Source organism: Camelus bactrianus, chromosome 13 (assembly GCF_048773025.1).
Source record: "Camelus bactrianus isolate YW-2024 breed Bactrian camel chromosome 13, ASM4877302v1, whole genome shotgun sequence".
Taxonomy (NCBI): domain Eukaryota; kingdom Metazoa; phylum Chordata; class Mammalia; order Artiodactyla; family Camelidae; genus Camelus; species Camelus bactrianus.
Genome location: NC_133551.1, coordinates 57,301,937 through 57,312,100, shown reverse-complemented (window position 1 = coordinate 57,312,100; position 10,164 = coordinate 57,301,937). Strand labels below are relative to the sequence as shown.

The following is a 10,164-nucleotide window of genomic DNA, read 5'->3' as shown; positions in this document are numbered from 1 at the left end:
AAACTGTTAACAGTGGTGATCACTACAGGGTGAGCACATGGGTAAATTTCTTTTTTCCTGCTTATCTGCATTTTAATTTTTTTAAGAATGACCATGTGTGATGTGTATAATAAAAAATAATAATAAAGGAAAAGATAAAAATTTGTGGTCCAGAACAAGAAAGAGTTCTAAATGAGGTCCGCTCAACACAAAGCAGAGTGAAAAAAAGAAAGAAGTGGGAGTTTTTGAATGAAAAGAAAGCTTTATCCAGCTTTTTAAAATTGTGATAAAATATTCCTAACATAAAATGTACCATTTTAACCATTTTTAAGTGTCCAGTTCTGTGGCATTAAGAGCATTCACATTGTTGTGCAACCAGCACTTCCTTCTTTCTCCAGAATGTTTTCATCTTCCCAGTCTGAAACTCTCTACCTATTAAATCTCCCCATTCCCCCTCCTCCCCGCCCCTGGCAGCCTCCACTTTACTTTCTGTCTCTATGAGTGTGACTACTCTGGGTACCTCATATAAGTAGAATCATACTTTTTTTGTCCTTTTGTGTCTGGCTTATTTCACTCAGCACAACATCTTCAAGGTTTATCCATGTTGCAACATATGTCAGAATTTCCTTCTTTTTAAAGGCTGAATAATATTCCATGATATGTCATTATCACACTTTGTTTATCCATTCATCCATCGATGGACATTAGGCTTGTTTTCACCTTTTGGCTACCGTGAATAGTGCTACTGTGGACATCAGTGTTTTATCTGGCTTTTTAATGGAAGGTCGCCACACATCTGCCTGTGTCTGGTCTCTTTCCTGTTGCTGATCAGGTTGAGATTCAACTAACAGTTAACAAGCAACTACCGAGCTGCAGCTACCAAGCTCCAGGAACTTGGCTAAGTGCTTTCAATCTATTGCTTATTGCAAATCCTAAAAAGAAAGAAAGAGAGAAAGAGAAAGAGAGAGAGAGAGAAAGAAAGAAAGAAAGAAAGAAAGAAAGAAAGAAAGAAAGAAAGAAAGAAAGAAAGAAAGAAAGAAAGAAAGAAAGAAAGAAAGAAAGAAAGAAAGAAAGAAAGAAAGAAAGAAAGAAAGAAAGAAAGAAAGAAAGGAAGGAAAAAAGAAAGAAAGAAAGAAAGAAAGAAAAGAAAGAAAGGAAAAAAGAAAGAAAGAAAGAAAGAAAGAAAAGAAAGAAAGAAAGAAAGAAAGAAAGAAAGAAAGAAAGAAAGAAAGAAAGAAAGAAAGAAAGAAAGAAAGAAAGGAGGAAGGAAGGGGAGAGGAGAGGAGAGGAGAAGAGAAGAGAAGAGAAGAGAGGAGAAGAGAAGAGAAAAGAAGAAAAACCCTGTAAGTGAAGTAAGCACAATTACCCCCATTTTACAGATCTTACGTTTTTACAATGATCCCTCAAGCTCAAAGAGGTCAAGTAACGTGCCCAAGGCCACTGCAACAGAGATGCAGGATGGGCTAGATGACGCAGGAGTAATAAATGACCTCAAAATCTCAGACACAACTTTTTTTCTCTGACAAATAGTTATTTCTCACTCATGTCACATGTCATTATAGGTCAGCTTGTCTCTACTCCATGTTATCTGCACTCCAGTCTGAAGGAACAGCCCTTCTCAGGGACATTGCTAGAATCGTGGTAGACAGAAGAGAAAAAGATGGCAGACCACAAGCTAGCTGAAAACATCTGCTTAGAAGTGACAGGGTCTGGGCGAAGGGTCTAGCTCAGTGGTAGATTGTGTGCTTAGCGTGCACGAGGTCCTGGGTTCAATCCCCAGTACCTCCATTTAAAAATAATAAATAAACTTAATTACCCCCACCCCCCAAAAAACAAAGAAGTGAATGGTCATTTACACCACGTTTATTTGATCAAATCAAATCCTGTGGCCCATCCTGAATTCAGCAAGGCAGAGATATAGTATTACCCCCCTCCCCCGCAGGATGGACAGTGAATAGTTCAAACAGAAATGTAATCTACTGCAGCCCCACAGCTGGAGACACGCCTGGAGCTGAGAGAGATGATCTGTCGCGGAAGCTGGCAGGTTCAGGCTGGGTTCACTTCACAAAAGTAGAAACCAAAATTTCTACTTTTGTGAGCGCCCTAGAAGTGTTCTATCTCCAGAAGACTGACCCACAAACTCAAAAGGGATTATAGGCAAACAGAAGGTCAAGATGTTTGTTTACACTGAGAATTAGAGAAGCCACGGGATCAGACATGTCAGTCCTCTGGGAACACAGTGTCTCTCCTGGAGAGAGGGCTCCTGAGGCTCCTGCTATAACCAGGAGGCCTCCGGTGACTCTGCAGTCAGCGCTGCAGAATAACAGGTGGGTCTCAGGCTTCTGGGTGATAAAACACAAGACAAGCCCAGACCCCCCACTAATCCCCTGAAATACTACCATCTTTTTCCTTTTGTGTAGAAAAAGCAAGCCAGTGTTTGCCTAGCACTGTGCTGGCAAAAATCCCCCAGGGGTTCCTTGGAGATTATTCAGTCTATTTAACAGGGGGAAATGGGGGGAAGATGGACAGGGATATATATACATCAATACACATTATATATATATATATATACACATTAGGTATATTGTGTATATATATGTATTTATGTATGCATTACATATAATCTTGCCTGTCTACATTATATATATACACATAAGATTTATGATATGTTATATATTATCTGTTACATGCTATACATAATATATACATTATATAGGCAGACAAGATGAGAGAAAGGTCAAGAAGGTTTTTTTTGGCAATGTAATTATGGACATTTAGATTTTTTTAATACTTTATTTATTATTGGATTATTTATTTTATTTTGGCAGTTGGGGGGAGGCTTATTTATTTTTAGAGGAGGTACTGGGGATTGAACCCCTGACCTCGTGCATGCTAAGCATGTGCTCTACCACTTGAGCAATACCCTCCCCCCAATTTAGATTTTTAAAAATTATTTTCTGCTACATATTCTCTGATATGTACTTTCTGATACATACATCAGTCTATAATTTGGAAACACTTATTAAAAATTAAAACAATTCTGAAAAAAATTAGTGGGCTGAGGAGCTGCAACACTTATGGGAATTAGCCTTTCCTAGATTTTCTCCTCAAACCCCATCACAAGAGTCCTTTGTTGGGTGCCCACTGTCTGCCCAGACGGCAGGTGCTGCATCTCCAGCAGAGAACAAGATGCAGACATGTCCTCACAGAACCCACTAGGTGGGAAAGACAGTGAACAGGTATTATGGAGGCCCAAGAATCTGAAGGTGGCTAAGAGTTTTTCCCCAAATGCCAGACTAAGTGGTTGGTCCTCCAGAGTGTTGACGAGCAGGGGTTTTAGACCTGAATTCAAAATCCTGGTTTCATTCCCTTAGCTGTGTTAACCAGACAACCCTAACCCCAGGCAAATAACTAAACCTCTCAGCCTTGGTATTTCTCCCTGTAAAATGGGTCATTGGAAGATTAACTGAAATAATGCGTGTAAAATCCTGAGCTCGGTGCCTGGCATACAGAGTCGCTGATACTTTAGGCATTTGACCCAAGACTCCCAAATCCAAGTTTATGGCTATTCTTGGCCCATTGCTCTGCCTCTAAGTAGGAACAAGGCCTACTTCCTCAGTCACAGTGGTGCTCCCTGCAGCATGGTAGGGACTTTAAGTCTCTACAAAAGTAATGACTCGCAAGAAACTGTTGTCTCTAGGGATAGAGAACTGGGAGGCAGGGGCGGGGAGACCGCATAGCCTTCTGAACTGTTTGAAAAAATCATTTTCTCATTCATGAATTCATTTCAGGTTTAAAAATATGGGAATGAAATCATTTTAATAATTTGAATTAATGAATTGCTCAGTGACTCCTCCAGTGGAAAGCTCTTTTCCCTCGACAGAGATCTGTTCTCCTCAAAGCTTAGTCTGAGGACCACCTTTATTAGAACTCTGTATTCCCCCCACCACCAACTCCAATGAATCAGAATTTCTGGGGCAGTGGAGAAGGGGAAGCCTGCTTAGCCTCACTTCTAATTAGCTCCCGTGGTAATTCTCCAAGACACCAAAGTTTAAGAACTACTCCTTTATGAAACCCTTCAGCATATCAAGTGCTTAGAAATGTTACCTTTCCTTCAGTCTGCCTTCACTGAGATTACATTACAGTCCAGACCGCCAAGAGAAGCCACCTGTAATTTTGTCATTACTTAACTGTGCAAACTAAAATTGTTCACCTTGTCATCCATTGTCCTACCAACACCAGTGGTCAAATGCTTCCTCAGCAGGTTAAATCAGCATAATAGCGGTCTATGTAAATATTTTTTAAAAAATGAACAGGTTCTTTCCACTACACTGCAGACCTAGCTCTGAGATAAGGAAAGTGGAAAAAAAAAATCAAAGTGCACAACAATGTGCTTAGCTTGCTAGCACTTGTGTAAAAAGTGCTACACACACAACAGATATATATGTACTTGCATATGCAAATTTTAGTATATGCAAATCTCTGGAAGAATCGACAAGGAATGGGTGGGGTAGGAGTTGTGGTTGCCTCTGGCAAGAGGAAGTAGGGGCGTGGATAAGAGAAAGACTTCTCACAGTGCTGTGTACCCACCTTAGCTTTTGAATTTTGAACCATCTGAATGCACTCCTTTTTCGGAAATAAACTCAAATGTAAAAGCATGCTCTCCCGGTGACGCTGTCTCGAAGCTGCTCTGAATGCGCAAGCCGCTTTCTCAGCTCATCCTTGTGGCTCCCTGCTCCTCAGACTGCCTTTTCATCTAAGGCTCTCCTTCCACGGAGTCACCACTGACCTTGTCTGTCCACAGGCATATTTTGATCCGACTGCTAAGCCAGACAACTCCGCCGGCACTTAACATTCCAGTCCAGAGGCGGCAAGAGCATGCTTGCAAAAGATTTTGCGAGTTTTAGACTCTGGAAAGAGGTCAGCGTGCTTATGTAAGCCAACATCGCTTCGCCAACGAGTCGTGCTCAGGAAGATAAGGTCCCCACCTCGCCCTCCGCCTGCCGCTGCACCGCGGCTCCTGGCTCCCATGGGACCAGAGGCAGCTCTGAGGCACTCAGGAGGGAGGGAACTGAGTCCCTATCCTGCTGAGAGGCCTTGACCAATCCTAAATTGATTGGTTTAAACCAAAAAAGGAAATGTATTATTAAGAATAATGTAAGGGTAACATACAATCCAGCCTTTCCACTCCTAAGTATTTTATCAAGAGAAAAAGAAATATTACACCCATATGAAGAGCTATACACAAATTTTCACAGCAACTTTATTTGTAATAATCCTGGAAACAACCCAAAAGTCCAACAAATTGTGGCGATCCATCCAACAGAATACTACTCAGCAACAAAAAAAGAATTAACTACTAATACTTGCAACAACATGGATAAATCTTTAAAAAACAAATGTGCTGAATGAAAACAGCCAGACAAAAAAAAAGGAATGCATGATTTCATTTATAGAAATCTCAAGCAAATGCAGATTAATCTATACTGACACAATGCAGATTAGTGGTTGCTCAGGTTGGGGTCAAGAGGGCTGGGAGGGAAGGATTACAAAGAAGAAGGAGGGAAGTTTCCGGGGTGATGGAGATGTTCACCATCTTGATTATAGTGATGATTTCAGGGGTGGACACATTTGCCAAAACTGATCAAATTACACTCTTTAAATATATGTAGCTTAATGGTATATCAATTGTACCTCAACCGAGCTGTTTTTTACAAAAAGAGTCATGGAATATCACATGGAACTCAAGTTCCACAGGTTATGCTTTTTGGGTTGAAGGAAATGTTCTGTATCTTAATTGCAGTAGTGATTATATGACTAGATAGTGTTAAAGTTCATCAAATTGCATACTTAAAATCAGTGATTTTTACTGCATGTAAATTATACCTCAACGAAAGTGATTTTAAACAAACAAGACATACATGTGGCCATGTACACATACACACAGAGACCAGGTTAGCAGCTGGAGCCTAGGAACGTCTGTTGCCCACCTGCCACAGCTGCAAAATATGCTCTCCATTTTCCTCTCTCTCTCGTGTCTCTGGTTCTCCGTATGCCTAAATCATTCTTCTCTCTCTTTCTAACCTTCCCACTGATTGATTCCTTTGCAGTTCTTTGGCCCAAAAGGCAGAACATTCAGCTGCCAATACTTTCTGAGCTTCCTATCCTAAGGTTCAGGCATCAAAATAAAAAAAGGGGAAGGGGAGGAGGATTCCTCTCTGAGTCAAGTTACACAGTTCACGGGGAAGGACTCTGATTGGCATATTCTGAGTTGCATGTTGGGCCTTTGTTCACATATTCAAAAATTACTGATCAGCACTGGCAGGCATTTTGCTAAGCCCTGGGGTTCCAGGCAGAATGAAACTAACGAAGTCCCTGCACCCAGAGGAGCTTACAGTCTAATGAGGAAACAGACAATAAACAAGCCAACAAGTAAACACTCCCACTTCAAATCATGATGAGGACTTCAAAGAGCAAAATGAGAGAAAAGGGATGGAGAGTGATGGGCACGGGGTTATCTTAGACAAGGTGGCCAAGGATGGTTTCTAAGATGGTGACATTTGAATAGACATGAAGGATAAGGGGTCAGCTCTCCAAAGACCTGGCAGAAGAGAAGTTAGAAGGAACAGCAGGTGTAAAGACCCTGGGGCAGATGTGTGAGGCTAGGTGGCTGGAGCATAGTCAGGACAATGGAAGGAGATGAGGCCAGATCATACAGGACCTTGCAGGGCAGGGTTTTATTCCCAGTATCTTGGGAAGTCTCTGGGGCAGTTGAAGCAGAGGACTGGCTTGATGCAATTTTTTTCAAAGACTCCTTTGGCTGCTATGAGAATAGACACCAGTAGAAGGCACATATTGAAGGTACTCCAACAGGACTGGCTAATGGGTTGGATGATGGGGAAGAAGGAGGGAGAAGGATATGGAAGAAGGATGGTGTGTAGGCAAAAAAGGAATAAAGTGGAGAAATGTGGCAGAGGTGGAGTCTTGCTTACTAACAAGGCATCTCCCACTATGATCATGTGGCTGAAGGTAGAGGTGGGATAAACAAGTAGTCACAGTAATACGTGTATATTTTCAATTTCCTCTCTAAGCCTCAGTAACCTGGTTTGGAAAAGGAGATGGTTGGAATAGCTTCAGTGGTTCTCAGTGGGGAAATACCCATTCCAGCCTGCTGACATTTAGGGGAAGGAGCCAGGGGTTCTAGACATCTGGAAATATGTAGGATATCCCACACAATAAAGAATGGTCCTGTGTTCCACTTTCAAATGCTCCACTGCACATTTATGGAGATGAAAAACCTATAAAACTATCTAAGCCTACAATCGACATTTATTCTACCTACAAGCATGGTTTTTAAAACTACTTCCCAGGAATGCAACTCAAATGAAAATCAAGGGAATCGATCTATTTAGAGAATTGATTTTGGAAGAGCGTGTCACCAATAGCAATGCTCATAGTTTTTGAAGTGCAACACACACCCTTCAGTCTATATTTATAGCTGTGGCTTCCAGGGTGATTTTATGTGTAGGTGCAAACATCTGACTATTTCAGTCTCTTCTAGGGTAATCATGCCTAGCTAGGTATTTACAAATTTAGAATAGACTTTATTATATATTTATTCTTTTAAAAACTTATTTATTTTATTTGGGGGGGGTTATCTATTTATTTATTTTTAGAGGAGGTATGGGGGATTGAACCCAGGGCCTCGTGCATGCTAAGCATGCACTCTGCCACTTGAGCTATACCCTCCCCATAAATTACTTTCTTTTATTTCTCCTTTTTTTACAGGTAGGAGATTGTATTCTAAGTATATTACATATATAAACTAATATAGTCAGCAGTCATATGAGGTAGACATTGTCATTGGCCCCATTTTACAGATGAAAAAAATGAGACATAGAATAGTACCCTGGTTTACACAGCTATTAAGCAGCAGACCAGGAATTTGAATCAAGGAAGTTCACTTTAAAATTCATATTGTCTGAAGCACTACATCATATAGACTTTAGGTAGATTATCTATGAATTTTATTTCAGGATAGTAAGGTTGTCACTAAACATTGGTCTGGTAAGGATGAGACCCCCATGGTCTAGACGCTCCCTAGGTCTCTCTCAGCTCTAAAATCTGTTTACTCTGGCTATGTTCCTTAACAACTCTTCTCATTCAGTTTAGCCTTATACTTAGAAGTACGAGGAACTTCCCTGAAGAGGAACAGTGTTATGTCAAGCTAGTAAAGTTTTTTACTTTTTAAACACAGTGCCCCAGTCTAGTGAAGACACAGTACAGATGCTCTCAAACATTGCTGGTGAGAAGGCAGTGAGTGACCACTTCCCAACAGAAATTCAGCAAAATACCATATCCTTTGACTGGGACCTCATTCAGAATATCTTTCCTAATGAAATATATTTTTATCGTGGTAAAATACACATACTATAACATTTAGCATTCCAACCATTTTAAAGTGTGCAATTCAGTAGCATTTAGTACATTTGCAATGTTGTACAGCCGTCACCACTATCCACTTCCAGAACATTTTATCACCCTCAAAAAGAAACCTCATATGCTCAATAGTCACTCCCCACTCCCCTCTGCCCCAGCTGCTGACAACCACTAATCTTCTGTATCTGCGAATTTATTCTGGGCAGTTAATATAAATGGAATCATACAATATGTGACCTCCTGTGTCAGGCTTCTTTCACTCAGAATATTGTTTTTAAGGTTCTTCCATATTGTAGCATGTATCAGTACTATATTTCTTTTTTTTAACTGAGGTAAAAGTCACATGAAATTAAACATTTTAAAGTATATACAATTCAGTGACATTTAGTACATTCACAATGTTATGCAACTACCATCCTATCTAGTTCCAAAATATTTTCATCATCCCAATATTAAACCCGTGCTCATTAGACAGTGAATTCTCATTCTCTTCTCCTCCCCTGACAACTGTCAGTCTGCTTTCTGTCTCTATGGATTTATCAATTCTGGATATTTCATAGACATGAAATTATATACTATGTAGCTCTTTTTGTCTGGCTTCTTTTTTGAACATAATGTTTTTGAGGTTTACCTACATGGTAGTATCAGTATTTTTTAATTTATTTTTCTTATTTTTTTAGGGGAAAAGTAATTTATTCATTTTATTTATTTATTTTTAGAAGACGTACCTGGGATTGAACCCAGGACCCTGTGCATGCTAAGCATATGCTCTAAGTCTTTAGCTATACCCTTTCCCAATATCAATATTTTATAATTTTTTATTGAGTAATATTTCATTGTATGGATATACCACATTTTGTTTATCCATTCATCCACTGATGGACATTTGGGTCATTTCCACCTTTTAGTTATTGTCATAGTGCTGCTATGGATATTTGTGTACAAATTTTTATTTGAACACCTGTTTTCAGTTCTTTCAGGTATATACCTAAGAGTGGAATTGCTGGTCATATGGTAATTCTATGTTTAACTTTTCTGAAGAGCCACCAAACCATTTTCTACAGTGGCTGCGCCATTTTACATTCCCACCTGCAATGTCCCAATTTCTCTGTCTCCACATCCTCCCAATACTTTTTCGTTGTTATGATCATCCTAGTGTGTATGAAGTGGTATCTCGTTGTGTATGTTTTGATTTCCATTTTTCTGATGACTACTGATGTTTAGCATTTTCCCTTGTGCTTAGTGGCCATTTGCATATCTTCTTTGCAAAAATATCTATTTAGATTTTTTGTCCTTTTTAATTTTTTTGTTTTGTATTCTTTTTCATTATAGGTTACTACAAGATATTGAATACAGTTCCCAGGGCTATACAGTAGAAATTTGTTGTTTATCTAACCCTGCCCACTTTTTTCTTTTTAAGTATGGAACACTTCACAGATTTGCATGTCATCCTTGTGCAGGGGCCATGCTAATCTTCTCTGTATCGTTCCAATTTTAGTATATGTGCTGCTGAAGTAAGCATATTTTGTCCTTTTAAAAATTGAGTTGTTTGTCTTTTTGCTGTTGAGTTGTGCCTGAGGAAGTAATTTTAAATTTGAAAAACTATTTAAACAAAAAGATATTCATCACAGTATTATTTGCAATAGTGAAAAGATTAAAAATGACACTAATGTCTAACAATCGGGGATACAAAACAGTCCCAGCCCTCAAGGGGCATTCTGTCCTGTCAACAAAGCACAAGAAAAA

The 10,164-nt window shown here is 39.6% G+C and overlaps 1 non-coding gene across 1 annotated transcript; it reads right to left on the bottom strand.

The window, feature by feature from the left end:
* Positions 1-9,833: 9,833 nt before the first annotated feature.
* LOC123616072 (U6 spliceosomal RNA) lies at positions 9,834-9,940 on the bottom strand. The gene has a single exon (XR_006723929.1). It is a non-coding gene; the product is annotated as a U6 spliceosomal RNA (small nuclear RNA).
* Between the last annotated feature and the right edge of the window lie 224 nt (positions 9,941-10,164).